The sequence below is a fragment of the Macaca thibetana genome, chromosome 8, assembly GCF_024542745.1.
Source record: "Macaca thibetana thibetana isolate TM-01 chromosome 8, ASM2454274v1, whole genome shotgun sequence".
NCBI lineage: Eukaryota > Metazoa > Chordata > Mammalia > Primates > Cercopithecidae > Macaca > Macaca thibetana.
The window spans coordinates 230,126-247,178 of NC_065585.1; the positions used below are offsets into that span (position 1 = coordinate 230,126).

The 17,053-nt window shown below is 48.4% G+C and overlaps 2 protein-coding genes across 2 annotated transcripts in view; one reads left to right on the forward strand and one right to left on the reverse strand.

The window, feature by feature from the left end:
• Positions 1 to 17,053, reverse strand: part of LOC126960995 (UPF0488 protein C8orf33) — a 200,659-nt gene that overhangs the window by 152,251 nt on the left and 31,355 nt on the right. The gene's annotated exons all lie outside the window — the stretch shown is intronic.
• The window catches only part of ZNF34 (zinc finger protein 34), a 129,082-nt gene that overhangs the window by 25,324 nt on the left and 86,705 nt on the right, over positions 1 to 17,053 (forward strand). The gene's annotated exons all lie outside the window — the stretch shown is intronic.

Below are 17,053 nucleotides of genomic sequence, written 5' to 3' on the forward strand. Positions count from 1 at the left end.
TTGTGCAGTTAATGCAGTCATCACAGGGTCCTGAGGCATACATCCTCTGCTTATGAAGATGACAGGATTAAGAGATTAAAGACAGGCATAGGAAATCACAAGAGTATTTATTGGGGAAGTGATAAATGTCCGTGAAATCTTCACAATTTATATTCTTCTGCCATGGCTTCAGCTGGTCCCTCCGTTTGGGGTCCCTGACTTCCTGCAACAGCTTCTGCTGTGGCTATCCCATATCTGGTGTGAGGAGACAGTGGTATGACTCATCCCTTCTCTGGAGGAAGATGACAGCACACTGGGCTTGGCATGTGCCAGGCAGCCCTGAGGCATCCCTGAGGGAGAGGGGGCATTCCCAGAAAACAGGCTGGGAAATCTCTGGCCACCAACAGCCACTCAGTATACGGAGGGGCTGGTGATAGAGGCTGGGAGTGTCTTGTCTAGGAGTTGGACTTGCCCTGGAGTGGGGGAAACTTTTGGGTGGTAGTAGTGTGTATTAGGGTTCTCTAGAGGGACAGAACTAATAGAATACATACACATACACACACACACACACACACACACACACACACACACATATGGAAGAACTTGGAAGTCTGATGTTCCAGGGCAGGAAGTGTCCAAGCATGGAAGAAAGATGTAGGCTGGGAGGCTAGGCCAGTCTCTCCTTTTCATGTTTTTCTGCTTGCTTTATATTCACTGGTATCTGATTAGATGGTTCCCACCAGATTAAGGGTGAGTATGCCTTCCCCAGCCCACTGACTCGAATGTTGATATCCTTTGGCAACACCCTTGCATACACACCCAGGATCAATACTTTGCATTCTTCAATCCAATCAAGTTGACACTCAGTATTAACCATCTCAAGTCCACCCCTTGTCAACTTGAACCCATACACATCTCCTGAGATCATACATAATCTTCAAATAAAGACAATAATAATTATAATTATGCCTAAAGTACAACTATCTTTTGTACAACTGGAAACCAATCCCCAACCCAAATACTATTACATAAAGTTAATGTTTAAATGCTGACATGAAGTCAATAAATCTTATGTCACATGATAAAGGAAAATGAAATAAAATGAAGATATTCTTAGTGCAAGTGTATACATGCACAAACATGTTTGGTTTTTTTTCTGAGATGGAGTCTTGGTCAGTTGCCCAGGCTGGAGTACAGTGGTGCAATCTCAGCTCACTGCAAGCTCCGCCTCCCGGGTTTATGCCATTCTCCTGCCTCAGCCTCCCGAGTAGCTGGGACTACAGGCACCCACCACCACGTCTGGCTAATTTTTTGTATTTTTAGTAGAGACGGGGTTTCACTGTGTTAGCCAGGATATTCTCAATCTCCTGACCTTGTGATCCGCCCACCCTGGCCTCCCAAAGTGCTGGGATTACAGACCTGAGCCACTGCGTCTGGCCAACACAAACAAGTTTTTAACAAAAGAAGGAAAAATACTCATGACAATTACAGTCCCCATTTCTGCAGCTGGTCACATGGTTGTAGCTGATATTGATCACTACTTTCTTCTACTGCCCATTCTGTATTTCCTTTGCCTTCAGCAGGCACCTCCACAGACCATGGTTTTTTTCCTGGTGGAGTGACCCAAACCTTCATTCCTGAAGGGTCTGGGCCATTTGTAGTCCTGCCTGGATTGGGCTGTTATAGATTCCTACTGACCTTAATCACAGGGCATGGTAATATTAAGAGATGCCCCAATGGATCGCCTGTATTCCACACATACTGTTCCATACCTCCGTTGTGGAGTAGATTGATTTCATCTTGATAGTCCAGGTCAAGCACCCCAGGCAACACTGTAACTCCCTCTTAGCTTGTTGACTTAAAGGTAGGAGGAGCCCAAAGTGTCCAGGTGGGAATCTGAACTTCCAGTTTAATGGGATCATTGTTGTGTCTCTTGGTAGCAGCATTCCTCTGAAACTAAGACCTCAGACCTCTAGGCCAGCAGAATGTAATGTCACGGGAACACAAAGCAAAAATTTTGCTAGTGGATCAGTAGGGGTGATGGTGAGTGGTGCCACTTCCACTTCCACCCCTCGATTCCTGGACCCATGAATCCTGGCTATGGGAGAAACAGTACCATATATTGGACACTGATTCAGAGCATACACGGCCTTCTGGAGAACTTTGCCCCAGCCTTGCAAAGTAGTGTCACCTAGTTGGCATTGTAATTGTGACTTCAAAAGGCCATTCCACCATTCTAGCAATCCACCTGCTTCAGGGTGATGGCGAACATGGTAAAACCAGTGAATTCCATGAGAATGAACCCACTACTACACTTCTTTAGCCATAAAGTGAGTGCCTTGGTCAGAGGCAATGGTGTGTGGAATACCATAACAGTAGATGATAAGGCATTCCATAGGTCCACAGATGGTAGTCTTGGCAGAAGCATTGCCTGCAGGATAGGCAGACCCATATCCAGAGTGTCTATGCCAGTGAGGACAAACCTCTGCCCTTTCCATGATGGAAGAGGTCCAGTAAATCAACCTGCCACCAGGTAGGTGACTGATCACCCCGAGGAATGATGGTGTCATATTGAGAGCTCAGCGTTGGTCTCTGTTGATGGCAAATTGGGCACTCAGCAGTGGCTGTAGCCGAATCAGCCTTGGTAAGTGGAAGTCCGTGTTGCTGAACCCATGAGTAACCTCCATCCTGGCCACCATGGCCACTTTGTTCATGGGCCCATTGGGCAATGACAGGGGTGGCTGGGGAAAGAGGCTGAGTGGTGTCCACAGAATGGGTCATCCTATCCACTTGATTATGAAACTCCTCTGCTGAGGTCACCCATTGGTGAGCACTCACATGAGACACAAATATCTTCACAGTTTTTGACCACTCAGAGAGGTCCACCCACATACCTCTTCCCCAAATTTCTTTGTCACCAATTTTCCAATCATGCTTCTTCCAAGTCCCTGACCATCCAGCCAAACCATTGGCTACAGCCCATGAATCAGTATATAATCACACATCTGCCCATTTCTCCTTCCATGCAAAGCACACAACCAGGTGCACTGCTCAGAGTTCTGCCCACTGGGAAGATTTCCCTTCACCGCTGTCTTCCAAGGATGTCTTAGAAAGGGGCAATAGTGCTGCAGCTGTCCACTTTCAGGTGGTGTCTGCATATCGTGCAGAACCATCTATGAACCAGGGCCTCGTCTTCTCTTCCTCTGTCAACTGATCATGGAGAACTCCCCATAAGGCCATCATTGCAGGCTGGGGGAGAGAAGGCAGGGGGGCAGGAGTGGAGTCATGGGGATTTGAGCCACTTCCTCATGTAACTTACTTGTGCCTTCAGGGCCTGCTTGAGCCCGATCATGTACATACCACTTCCATTTGATGATGGAATGCTGCTGTGCATGACCCACTTTATGGCTAGATGGGTCAGAAAGCACCCAGTTCAAGAAAGACAGTTCAGGTCACATGGTGACTTGATGAGCCATAGTCAAACATACAGTTTCCACCGAAGTCCAGTAACAGGACAAGAGCTGTCTCTCAAAAGGAGAGTAGCTATCTGCAGAAGATGGCAGGGCCTTGCTCCAAAATCCTAGAGGCCTCTGCTGTGATTCACCTGTGGGGGCCTGCCAAAGGCTCCAAACAGCATCCCTATCTGCCACTGACACCTCAAGCACCATTGGATCTGCTGGGTCATATGGCCCAAGTGGCAGAGCAGCTTGCACAGCAGCCTGGACCTGTTGCAGAGCCTTCTCCTGTTCTGGACCCCACTCAAAACTGGCAGCCTTTTGGGTCACTCGATAAATGGGCTGGGGTAACACACCCAAATGAGGAATGTGTTGCCTCCAAAATCCAAATAACCCCACTAGGCATTATGCTTCTTTCTTGGTTGTAGGAGGGGCCAAATGCAGCTTCCTTCACCTTAGAAGGAATATCTCAACAGGCCCCACACCATAGACCCCTAGAAATTTTACCGAGGTAGAAAGTCCCTGAATTTTAGTCAGATTTGTTTTGCATCCTCTGGCATGCAAATGTCTCACCAGTAAGTCCAGTGTGTTTGCTACTTCTTACTCACTGGATCCAGTCAGCATAATGTCATCAATGTAATGGACCAGTGTGACATCTTGCAGAAGCAAAAAGTGATCAAGCTCTCTCTAAATAAGGTTACGACGCAAAGCTGGAGAGTTAATACACCCGAGGCAAGATAGTAAAGGTATATTGCTGGCCTGGCCAGCTGAAGACAAATTGCTTCTGGTGGGCCTTATGGACAGGAATGGAGAAAAAGGCATTTGCCAAGTCAATGGTTGCATACCAGGTACCAGGATGCCGAGACCAGCTTGGTTGGGGAGACCCTAACCCAGCAGTGCTAGAGGAATTAAAGACATACACACACAAATACAGAGGCATGAAATGAGAAATCAGGGGTCTCACAGCTTTCACAGCTGACAGCCCCGAACAGAGATTTACCCACATATTTATTAACAGCAAACCAGTAATTAGCATTGTTTCTATAGATATTAGATTAACTAAAAGGACCCCTTATGGGAAACAAAGGGATGGGTCTGGCTAGTTATCTGCAGCAGGAGCATGTCCTCAAGGCACAGATCGCTTGTGCTATTGTTTGTGGCTTAAGAACACCTTTAAGCGGTTTTCCCGCCCTGGGTGGGTCAGGTGTTCCTTGCCTTCATTCCAGTAAACCCACAACCTTCCAGTGTGGCGTTATGGCCATCATGAAAATGTCACAGTGCTGCAGAGATGTTGTTTATGGCAGTTTTGGGGCCAGTTTGTGGCCAGATTTTGGGGGGCCTGTTCCCAACACCAGGAGGTTGTTGATTTGCACCAGCAATGAAACCGCACCTGGTACGGCAGCTGCAAGTGGAGTCACCACTTGGTTTAGCCCACGATAATCCATGAGTGTCATTCTCCAAGATCCAGCTGTCTTCTGCACAGGCCAAATGGGCAAGTTGATGGGGAGGCGGTGGGAGTCACCACCCCTGCGTCCTTCAAGTCCTTGATAGTGGTACTAATCTCCACATTCCCTCCAGAGATTCAATAGTTTCTGATTTACTACTTTTCTCAGTACAGGCAGCTCTAATGGCTTCCATTTGGCATTTCCAACCATAATAGTCTTTACCAGTCAGGGAGCCAATGTAGGGGTTCTGCCAGCTGCTAAGTATGTCTATGCCAATTATGCATCCTGGCACTCGGAAATGACCACAGGATGAGTCTGGGGACCCACTGGACCCACTGTAAGTTGGACCTGAGCTAAAACTCCATTAATTACCTGACCTCTGCCTCCTGACCTCAGGTGATCCACCCACCTTGGCCTATCAAAGTGCTAGGATTACAGGCATGAGCCACCCTGCCTGGCCATTGTTTTCTTTTTTTTTTTTTTTTTTTTTTTTTTTTTTTTTGAGACGGAGTCTCGCTCTGCCGCCCAGGCTGGAGTGCAGTGGCCGGATCTCAGCTCACTGCAGGCTCCACCTCCCGGGTTCACGCAATTCTCCTGCCTCAGCCTCCCCAGTAGCTGGGACTACAGGCGCCCGCCACCTCGCCCGGCTAGTTTTTTGTATTTTTTAGTAGAGACGGGGTTTCACCGTGTCAGCCAGGATGGTCTCGATCTCCTGACCTCGTGATCCGCCCGCCTCAGCCTCCCAAAGTGCTGGGATTACAGGCTTGAGCCACCGCGCCCGGCCTCTTTTTTTTTTTTTTTTTTTTTTTTTTTTTGAGGCGGAGTCTCACTCTGTTGCCCAGGCTGGAGTGCAATGGCACAATCTTGACTCACTGCAAGCTCCGCCTCCTGGGTTCATGCCATTCTCCTGCCTCAGTCTCCCGAGTAGCTGGGACTACAGGCACCCACCACCCACCACTCCTGGATAATTTTTTGTATTTTTAGTAGAGACAGGTTTTCACCGTGTTATCCAGGATGGTCTTGATCTCTTGACCTCATGATCTGCCCGCCTCAGCCTCTCAAAGTGCTGGGATTACAGGCATGAGCCCCCGCCCCTGGTCCAGCCATCATTTTCTTTCATCACCTTGTCCACTGAACTTAGGAGCAACCAACCAGCTTCATCATGTTCCTTGGTTCTCCACATATAGTCAAAGGTATTATGTATAGAGTTACCAAACTCCTTGCCTCTCATGAGCCGTGAATCAGGAGCGTCAAATGCATTTATTTTGCATAACTCTCTAAACAGTTTACGCCAAGGACTATCAGTGTTCTCCATACTATTAGAAGTAGAGTCCTTAACATTTTGGGGTTTAATCATATTAACCAGCCAAATCCAGAAACCCCAAAACCAACAAAAGAACTCCATCCTTAATATTCTGTTCCTCCAGAACCACTCCTGGTAGCAAAATCTGTATTAGTCAGAGTTATCCAGAGGGACAGAACTAATGGAATAGATATATAAAGGGGAGTATTAACTTACACAATCACAATTTCCCACAATAGGCTGTCTGCAAGCTTGAGGAGTAAGGAGAGCCTGTCCGAGTCTCAAAACTGAAGAACCTGGAGTGAGATGTTGGAGGGCAGGAAGCATCCAGCATGGGAGAAAGATGTAGGCTGGGAGGCTAGGCCAGTCTTGGCTTTTCATGTTTCTCCAGTATTAACCATCACACCTATAAATTTCCCCAGCCTGTAAGTAGCTGTGGGCTCTGGAATTAAGCTCATCCCCCATCTCTACAGGTTTTTGCAATATACCTGTGTTGTTGTTGAGCTACAATCTCTCTCTCTCTGTCTCTCTCTCTCTCTGTGTGTATGTGTGTGTGTGATTCTTTAACCCTCGCCTTCCCTTCAAAACCTAACATTTTGATGCCAAAACCCAGGATGGGGATTGGGTTCTAAATGGGTAAATCTTTTCTTGCAACCTGGAAAGCAGCAAGCAGCAAAAACCAGACCCGGGCCTGCTTCCAGATCCTGAGGGGACTCCCTATTCCCAGTCCTGTTCCTTTATTCTCTCTTCTTCTCTGGCTGACTTCCAGATCCTGATCAAACTCTTCATCCTCTTTTTGCTTCCTTCCCCTTTCCAGGCAGCTCCAGCAAGTATCAATCTCATTGCTGGATATCACATCCAATACCCATCTCCAATTAGTGGGTGAGTCTCCCTTTTTTTCCTTTCTGGATTCCTCTCATATTTCTGGGGGTTCACCAGAAAATTCCAGCACTGGGTAAGAGGTCTCCCTGGTCACCAGGTGACTGTGGCCTGCCCTTTGAGGGGACGCCATCAGAACACTCACCACTCTGGCCACTGCAGCCTCTGGGGGACTGCAAAGAGCTGTAGGGACGTCCTGGCTCTCCTATGTCCCTTCTCCCAGGAGGAATCGGGGTACTTACTCCCCTCCAGGGTATTCACTTCCCTCTGGGGTACTTCCATCCTCTAAATTTCTCACCCTCTGGCCAGCAGTATGGGGCAAGACTCCTGAAAACCTCTTCAAGACACCACTCTTGGATGCTTCATCCAGAACCTCCAAGCCCAGGGCTTGGCAAACTGCATTAAAACTGAATGCCTTGCTGGTTGAGCTCAGTGACTCATGCCTGTAATCTCAGCACTTTGGGAGGCCAAGGTGGGCAGATCACAAAGTCAGGAATTCGAGACCAGCCTGGCCAATATGGTGGAACCCTGTCTCTACTAAAAATACAAAAATTAGCCGGGTATGGTGGCAGGCGCCTGTAATCCCAGCTACTTGGGAGGCTGAGGCAGGAGAATCACTTGAACCCACCTTCTGCAAGGAGGTGGAGCTTTCAGTGAGCCGAGATTGCACCACTGCACTCCAGCCTGGGCAACAGAGCGAGACTCAGTCTTGAAACAAAAACAAAAAACTGAACACTTTACTTTCCTCTGTACTTTCCCCTGTAATGTTGCCTAGTCCCCGTGTAAACTGGACAATAATAGTCAATACCAAAAACCAAAACATTCAATTTCCAAATCTAACATAATCTAAAAGACTTCCTCCAACAAAATAATAAATGATCTGAGGTGCTTTGCTTATCTGTGTTCCTGGCTCACTCTCTCTCTCTGCCAATCCCGTTCATCTTTTCAAATCTTCCTCCTCAACAAAAAACCCGCAAAAACGCCTTCTCCTCCAGACAAGCCTTCTTCCTCTAATTTCAACCTGGCTAACAAACTAGGCACATGCCCAGCCCCCTTCCACCAAAAACCAGGCACACGGTCAAAGGCCCTCCAAAGTTCTCCCTTTGCAGGAGGTCACAGGGACCAAAGGCATAATCTGAGTTCAACTTCTCTCAGCTTAAAAAGAGACTCAGCTCCTTTTGCACAGATCCCACCTCCTTCCTCAAAGAATTTCTGTATGTCACTCAATTTCATGACCTTATCTGGCATGTCATATATGTCATCCTCTCCTGCACCCTCACCCCTGAGGACAGGGAATGCATCTGGATAGCTGCCCAGACCCACGTAGACACCCTCCACCAAAAAAATGCTGCTCATAACCCAGTATGGACCCTAACTATCCCCAGAACTGACCCCAGTTGGGATTATCAGGCAACTTCTGCAGACAGATAGAAATAAGGCCATATGATATGCCTCCTAGCTGGCATAAATAAAGCCATTCCTGGCCAGGCATGCTGGCTCACACCTGTAATCCCAGCACTTTGGGAGGCCAAGGCAGGCAGATCACCTGAGGTCAGGAGTTCAAGACCAGCCTGACCAACATGGAGAAACTCCGTCTGTACTTAAAAAAAAAAAAATTAGCCAGGCACGGTGGCACATGCTTGTATAAAGGGGATTAACTTACACAATCATAAGGTCCCACAATAGACTGTCTGCAAGCTTGAGGAGCAAGGAGAGCCAGTCCGAGTCTCAGCTAGTTGGGAGGCAGAGGTTGTGGTGAGCCGAGATCATGCCATTGCACTCCAGCCTGGGCAAAAAGAGCGAAACTCTGTCTCAAAAATAAATAAATAAAGCCATTCCTGCTCTTTTCTTCTGCCTTTCAGAGGCCATACCTAAATATGCCACACCTAAATATGCCACCTTGAACCCTAATGCCAATAAGGGAAGAATCTACCTCCATTTACACTTCATTTTCCAGTCAGCTCCAGACATTCTAATGAAACTTTAAAAACTGGAGAATAGCCCTCAAACCTCCTAAAGAGACTTAATCAAAGTGGCCTTTAAGGTCTTTAACAATAGAGAGGAAAAGTTAAAAAGAGACAAGGCTAAATGCCAGATGTTGGCAGCTGCCATTCAACAGAGTTCCCAACATGTACAGAAATCCTCAACCCTGCAACAAACTCCACCAGAAGCCTGTTTTAAGTGCAGCCAACAGAGCCACTGGGCAAAGGCCTACTCTCAAAACCTTGCCCCATCTGTGGCATCAAGGAACACTGGAAGTGGGACTGTGTTCAGCAAAGCTCCTCTTCTGCTTCACCACCTGTAACCGAAGACTGATGGGGCCAGGGGCCCGCCACCCCAGCTGCCATCACCACCTCGGAACCCAGGGTCAGTCTCTGGTAAGCCCATGTCTTTCCTATTGGATACAGGGACTAGTTACTCTGTCTTATTAGAATATTCCAGACCCCTCCTCAGTTCTTCTCTCTCTATTGTGGGAGTTGATGGAATCCCCTCTAGGCACAAACAGACTGGTCTTCTATTATGCAACCTACTCAACACCCCCTTCACCCACTCCTTCCTGGTTATCCCTCAGTGCCCCACTCCTATCTTGGGGCGGGACATACTAAGTAAATCCCAGGCCTCCATACAATCTGCCTCCTGCAATTCCACTCCTTTTATTTTACTCTGCCACTCAGACGCTTCCTTCTCCCCCTCATTCTCATTATCCAGCCTCTTACCTTCTGTTAATCCTGAAATTTGGAACTTTTTTTTTTTTTTTTTTTTTTTTTTTTGAGACGGAGTCTCGCTCTGTCCCCCAGGCTGGAGTGCAGTGGCCAGATCTCAGCTCACTGCAAGCTCCGCCTCCCAGGTTTACGCCATTCTCCTGGCTCAGCCTCCCAAGTAGCTGGGACTACAGGCGCCCGCCACCTCGCCCGGCTAGTTTTTTGTATTTTTTAGTACAGACGGGGTTTCACCGTGTTAGCCAAGATGGTCTCGATCTCCTGACCTCGTGATCCGCCCGTCTCGGCCTCCCAAAGTGCTGGGATTACAGGCTTGAGCCACCGCACCCGGCCTGGAACATTTTTAAACCCACAATAGCCACACATCACATCCCAGGTAAATAACCCTCCAAAACCACTCTGTTTTCCATCATCAGTCTCAATATCCCCTAACCCAGGCAGCCTCAGGGGCCTCAAACCTATTATCTGTAAACTTTTACAAGCTCAAATTCTCAAGATCCTATCACTTGGTCCAGGATCTCTGAGTTGTTAACCAGGTGGTAATACCAGTGCATCCAACACTCCACTCTCATTTCGCATATGCCACTCTCCCATAGTCCCTCTTCTACCACACACTTCTCTGTATTGGATTTAAAGGACACTTTTTTCACTATTCCCTTAAATTCGGCTTCCCAAAGTATTTTTGCTTTCACTTGGTCAAATCCTAATACCCACACGTCCACCCAACTAACGTGGACCATACTCCCACCAGGGTTCCGGGACAGCCCCCACCGATTCAGACAGGCCCTCACCAAGGACCTAGCTGAACTTCCCACTGCTCCTAGCACCCTCCCCCAATAAGTCAATTACCTACTTCCCTGTAGCCCCTCCCTTAACCAGTCTGTCCAACACACCACTCAGCTTTTAAACTTCCTCCATAGGTAAAGATATTGGGTCTCACCAGCAAAGTCTCAGGTAGACCAAACCCAGGTCACTCACTCAAACCCAGGTCACTCACCTGAGTTCTAACCTCTAATTCTTAGGCCATCCCAACCCAACAAAAGGAGCTAATTCAAGACATTGCCCCTTCCCACACAAAGAAGGACCTCCTCTCCTTCTTGGGCCTCATGGGATACCTCCGGCTGTGGATTCCCAACTTCTGTTTGCTGGCCAAGCTGCTCTACATGGCCTCACGTGGGCCCAGCCTACAGCCTCTGAACCCGGCTTGTTCCATCAATTCACACTTTAAAAAAACTAAAAAATACCCTTTCAATGGCCCCAGAACTGGGACTGCCCAACCCCCCAAGCCCGTTACTCTGCGTGTTCATTCTGATAAGGGCTTGCTCTTAAACTTTTTGCCAAACACAAGCCATGACGTGCCTCTCAAAACAACCAGACTCTGTCGTCCAGGGCTGGCCACCCTGCCTAAAAATCTTGGGTGGGCCACACTGCTGGCCTCGGAGGCAGCTCAGAAACTCACTCTACCAACACATCATAACCTACAGTACCTCAGGAGCCGTCAATCTCTTCTATCCCTCCCACCATCCTGCTTACAGCAGGTACACACCTTATTCATAGGAAACCATCTAATCACCTTCCAGAAAGGTAAAGCTCTCAACCCTCCCGCCCTCCTCCCTGTAAACACCTCTGACTCTGAGCTGTCTCAGTCCTCCCTGGACCTCTTAGGCTCCCTCCCCTCCCTCTTCCAACACATTTCAGAAGCCCCTTTGCAGGGAACAACTACATGGTTCATTAACAGAAGCTCTTTAAAGAAGCCATGTCCAGCCGGGCACGGTGGCTCAAGCCTGTAATCCCAGCACTTTGGGAGGCCGAGACGGGCGGATCACGAGGTCAGGAGATCGAGACCATCCTGGCTAACACAGTGAAACCTCGTCTCTACTAAGAAATACAAAAAACTAGCCGGGCGAGGTGGCAGGCGCCTGTAGTCCCAGCTACTCATGAGGCTGAGGCCGGAGAATGGTGTGAACCCAGGAGGCGGAGCTTGCAGTAAGCTGAGATCCAGCCACTGCACTCCAGCCTGGGCTACAGAGTGAGACTCCGTCTCAAAAAAAAAAAAAAAAAAAAAAAAAGCCATGTCCAGCATCTGGTTACAACATCGTTGCCAAAATAAACTCCTAGAATCCAATGCTCTCCCCCCAATACTACCTTGCAACAGGCAGAACTACCTCTCAACAGATAGAGATAGATGACCTAACCAGGGCCCTCACCCTAACAAAGGGAAAGAGGGTTAACATTTACACTGATTCCTGCCCGGCATGGTGGGTCACACGTGTAATCCCAGCACTTTGGGAGGCCAAGGCGGGCAGATCACGATGTCAGGAGTTTGAGACCAGCCTGGCCAACATGGTGAAACCCCATCTCCACTGAAAATACAAAAATTAGCCGGGCATGGTGGTGGGCACCTGCAGTCCCAGCTACTCGGGAGGCTGAGGCAGAATTGCTTGAACCTGGGAGGTGGAGGTTGCAGTGAGCCAAGATTGTGCCACTGCACTCCAGCCTAGGCAGCAGAGCGAGACTCCGTTACAGGAAAAAAGAAAAAAATTACACCAATACCAAATATGCATACCGCATCCTACATTCTCACACCTTAATCTGGCAGGAAAGGAGTTTCCTAGCTAAAAGGAACCCCCATAGTAAATGGCAAACACACACAAGCTGGTGGAGGCAGCTAAACTACCACTGCAGGCCACCATCATCCACTGTAAGGGACACCAAAAGGCTACAAATGCCGTAACCAAGGGAAATTTTTTAGCAAATTAGGTAGCCCAGCAGGCAGCCCTTAAACCCCATCATTATTGCCCAGTTTTCCCAGCATATACCCTGTATATACCCAGGAGGAACAAACCTCACTTGTCCTGGCTGGTGCCATTCAGGAAAAAATGGTTCTACCTCAGTGCTAAAATTGTCTTGGCCAAGTTTTAAAAACCTCCTGGGCCAGGCATGGTGGCTCACGCCTGTAATCCCAGCACTTTGGGAGGCTGAGGCAGGTGTAAACAAGGTCAGGAGTTCAAAACCAGCCTGGCCAACATGGTGAAACCCCATCTCTACTAAGAACACAAAAATTAGCCAGGTGTGGTGGCATGCGCCTGTAATCCCAGCTACTCAGGAGGGTGAGGCAGAGAACTGCTTGAACCCGGGAGGCGGAGTTTGCATTGAGCCAAGATCACACCACTGCACTCCAGTCTGGGTGACAGAGCAAGACTCTGTCTCCAAAAAAAAAACAACCTTCTGTACTTTTATATGTGCACAACCATTTCCATGCTGGTTGCCTCCCTCTACTTCAGCTCTTAAAAACGTATACATTCTCCCACCATGGCCACCAATCTCAAAAATATCACTAAGGCATGTTCCCTTTGCACTCAAACTTCCCCTCAGGATGCCATCAGATCACCCCCTTTCCCCACACACCAGGCCCGAGGACACCTGCCAGGACAGGACTGGCAAATCACCTTCACCTGCATGCTCCCTGTAAAATAAGTCCAGAACCTTCTGACAATAGTAGATCGTATGGATGTATAGAGGCTTTTCCTACCACTACTACTACTACTGAAAAAGCAAACTGTCACTTCTATTTTCCTCACCCATATTGTCCCCCGGTTTGGACTCCCCTCTTTCATCCAGGCAGACAGCAGGCCAACATTTGTCTCACAGGTTAACCAACAGCTGGCAAAGGCTCTAAACATCAAATGGGCCTTCCATATTCCTTATTGCCCCCAATCTTCAGGTAAGATTGAATGGGCCAATGGCCTTCTAAAACAACAGTTATCCAAACTCTCCCTAGAGGTTAAAATGGCCTAAACTTCACTTCTCCTCATGCCTTTATAAGCCATTCCTCACAAGCCCCTCAGCCTAAGCCCATTTGAACATATGTATGGACATCCCTTTATCCTCCAAAATCTCCCTTATCTCCCCGCCCTTCTGCATGGGATACTTGGCCAGCATTACACCTCTCTCACCATCTAATAGACAGTCCACAAACGCTTACTTGCCTCCGCCTGAAAGTCCATCCTCAAAACACTGGTTCCTGTCCCTACAACCAGTGGGGACTGGGTCTGGATCACAGACTCCTCCTCCCCTCTCCTACCTAAGTGGACGAGTCCTCAGCAGGTTATTCTAGCTACTCCCACAGCGGCAAAGCTAACACACTTTCCACACTGGATACACCATTCCAAACTAAGAAAAGCTCCAGATCCACATCCAGAAGTTTTCTCCCCCCGCAAAAAATATTCTTCCCCCTCACAGGACCAACCTCCCTGTGCTTAACAAGAGTTGCAGAAGTTGCCTATCCAGAAGGCCCTGGTCCGTAACACTCTCCGCCTCCAATTTCAAATCTTTTATCTCATACCTTGTTTCAGATCTCTCCCTCCCCACGTCCCTGGATACTCCACTCGAATTCCTCACATCAATCCAGGAGCTATGGTTACAGGGCACCTTTCAGAATTTCACTCCTACTCAAATCACCTTTTTTCATTTTGTCCTTTGTGGATATGCTAAGTCCTCACCCCCAACCTCTGGCAGCCAGGTCCCCTTCGTCAGCCTCACACATTGCTCTTAAATCAGTCACACTCCCCTCTTTCTTCCAACTGTTAAATTTGTTTGTCCACACAAATCCAGCAGTTCACAGCCCTTCCTGTTAACCTAACTACAGAAACTTGGTCCAAAATAAACCTGCATCTCCCCTACTCTGCCAATTCATTCCCAAAACCTGTTTATAATCTTGTTCGGCAGAACACCTTTCCCCGCAATCCATCAAATCCACCCAGACCGTCACGCACAGGGCTGTTACCCTCCTTTGCCTCGTAACCTCTAAACATGTTACAAGCTGGATTCCATAAAATACCTCTTACCAACCCCTCCCCTCTCTGCCAGCACCGCTCACTCTCCATGTATCCAACTCAAGGGCGCTCCCTGGAAAAAATGCACACACAATTCCCTCAGCTGCAACCTATATCCTTCTGCCCTGCCTGTACTGCAATAGCCACTTGTTAACGAAAACCTATTTCTCTCTCCGAAACTCAACAGCCTTCACCTCCTCCCCCAGCAACATCCCTTATCTGGCCTTCACAGGGGTTACCCTTGTGAACAGCTATTCAACCTGGAAAAACAAAAAGTTGGAACAAAACATTTGTTCAGGGTTCACCCCCCCATCTTCTCACAGCTCGCTACCTTCGTTTACAACTTTAGCCTGCCAACCCCCTCCCCACCTTTTCTTTCTGTATGAAACAAACTTATCTTTGCCTGCCGGCAGCTGGGTTACAAACATACACCCTGGTGTTCCAATCTCCAAACATTAACATTTTGCCTAACAACCAAACCATTCAGGCTCTCCCTCTTTCCTCCTCCTCTGAGCACGAGCACGCTAAGCTGGCTCTACATCTCCTTCCTCCTCTCTGTCGAACCTGGCACCAGAATGGCGGGGTTGGGTGTGTCAGCCTCAGCTGCCTTTTACATATATAAAAATCTCTGCAGTCCTCTATAATACCTAGAGGACATGCCTACTTCCATCACAAGCCTCCAAAGGCAGGTAGGTTCCCCTGTGGGAGTTGTTCTCCAGAACCGAAGGACTATAGACCTGTCAGCCACTGAGAAGGGGTGCACATGTGTGGATCTCCAAGAAGGCCGTTTAAATGTTCATGAATACGGCACTGTTCGAGACACAGCCCACAGGCTCCGAGACAGGGCTGCAGAAATCCAACATCAAGCCACTAACTCTTGGAGGCAGGGGTCGTCCCTCCTAATGTGGATACCTTGGGTAACCTCTTCTTAGGCCCCTAATTTTCTTCCTCCTAACAGCTGGCCTGTGTGTACTCACCTTCATATCCCACTTTACCTTCCGAAGGCTGAACTCCCTTGTCCAGGCAGCCACCCAGAAAGACACTGATATGATCCTACTCCGCCAAGTCCAGTATCAGCACCTCCAGGAAAGTGACTCTGAAGTCAGACACCCACTGCTTCAAAACCCAAATCCTGATTACAGCACCCCTATTCCGCAGGAAGCAGCCAGATAATCAACCACCACCCTCTTCCCTTTATACAAAAGTAGGTGGCCAGGAGCGGTGGCTCACACCTGTAATCCCAACACTTTGGGAGGCTGAGGCAGGCAGATCACTTGAGGTCAGGAGTTTGAGACTAGCCTGGCCAACATGGTGAAACCCCGTCTCTACTAAAAATACAAAAATTAGCCAGGTGTGGTGGCGCACACCTGTAGTCCCAGCTACTCAGGAGCCTGAGGCAGGAGAATTACTTGAACCCAGGGGGCAGAGGCTGCAGTAAGCTGAGATCGCACCACTGCACTCCAGCCTGGGCGACAGAGTGAGACTGTCAAAAAAATAAAAATAAAAAATAAAGTATAAAGCAAGAATGTTAGTCCAACTTGCACCATTTTGTATGACCCCACCATTTTGCAGACCTTTTTCAAAATGAAACATTCCACGGGGATTTGGGTGGTGAGAAACAGCCTGCCTCTTATATTCTGCTGGGAGAAAGTGCAAGGAACACCCCATTCTGCCGGAACAAGGGCCAGAACCGCCTCATCCTGAGAACATGTTATCAACATTTTCCCAGGAAGCAGGCCATGCCCCCCGGCCCCGACCTCTCCCACGCAGGCCTATAAATTGCCCCAGCCTGTAAGTAGTCAACGGGCTCTGGCACTAAGCTGGTCTCCCATCTCCACAGGTTTTTGCAACATACCTGTGTTGCTGTTAAGCCGCCGTGTGTGTGTGTGTGTGTGTGTGTGTGTGTGTGTGTGTGTGTGTGTGTGATTCTTTAACCCTTGCCTTCCCTTCAAAACCTAACATCACCCAGGCTGGAGTGCAGTGGTACAATCTCAGGTCACTGCAAACTCCACCTCCTAGGCTCAAGCAATCCTCCGCCTCAGTCTCCCGAGTAGCTGGGACTACAGGCATGTGCCACCATGCCTGGCTAATTTTTTGTATTTTTTGTAGACACAGGGTTTTGCCATGTTGCTCAGGCTGGTCTCAAACTCCTGGACTCAAGCCATCCTCCTGCCTCAGCCTCCGAAAGTGCTGGGATTTCAGGTGTAAGCCACCACACCCAGCCAGTTCTAATTCTTATCAATTCAGAAAACCCTGGTTCCCATGGGTCTTTCTTCCTGAAAAGAAACTCAGAAGGAAGTGGTTAGTTGGATTAGCTACAGTCTTCATCACTGGAATTGGTCTCAGGGCTGAAATGTTCTCTTCTTTTCTGTTCATTACTTATCTAAAATTACAACTATCAACACAGCAGACCTGGTAGGTCCCTGGGTTTGAGAAG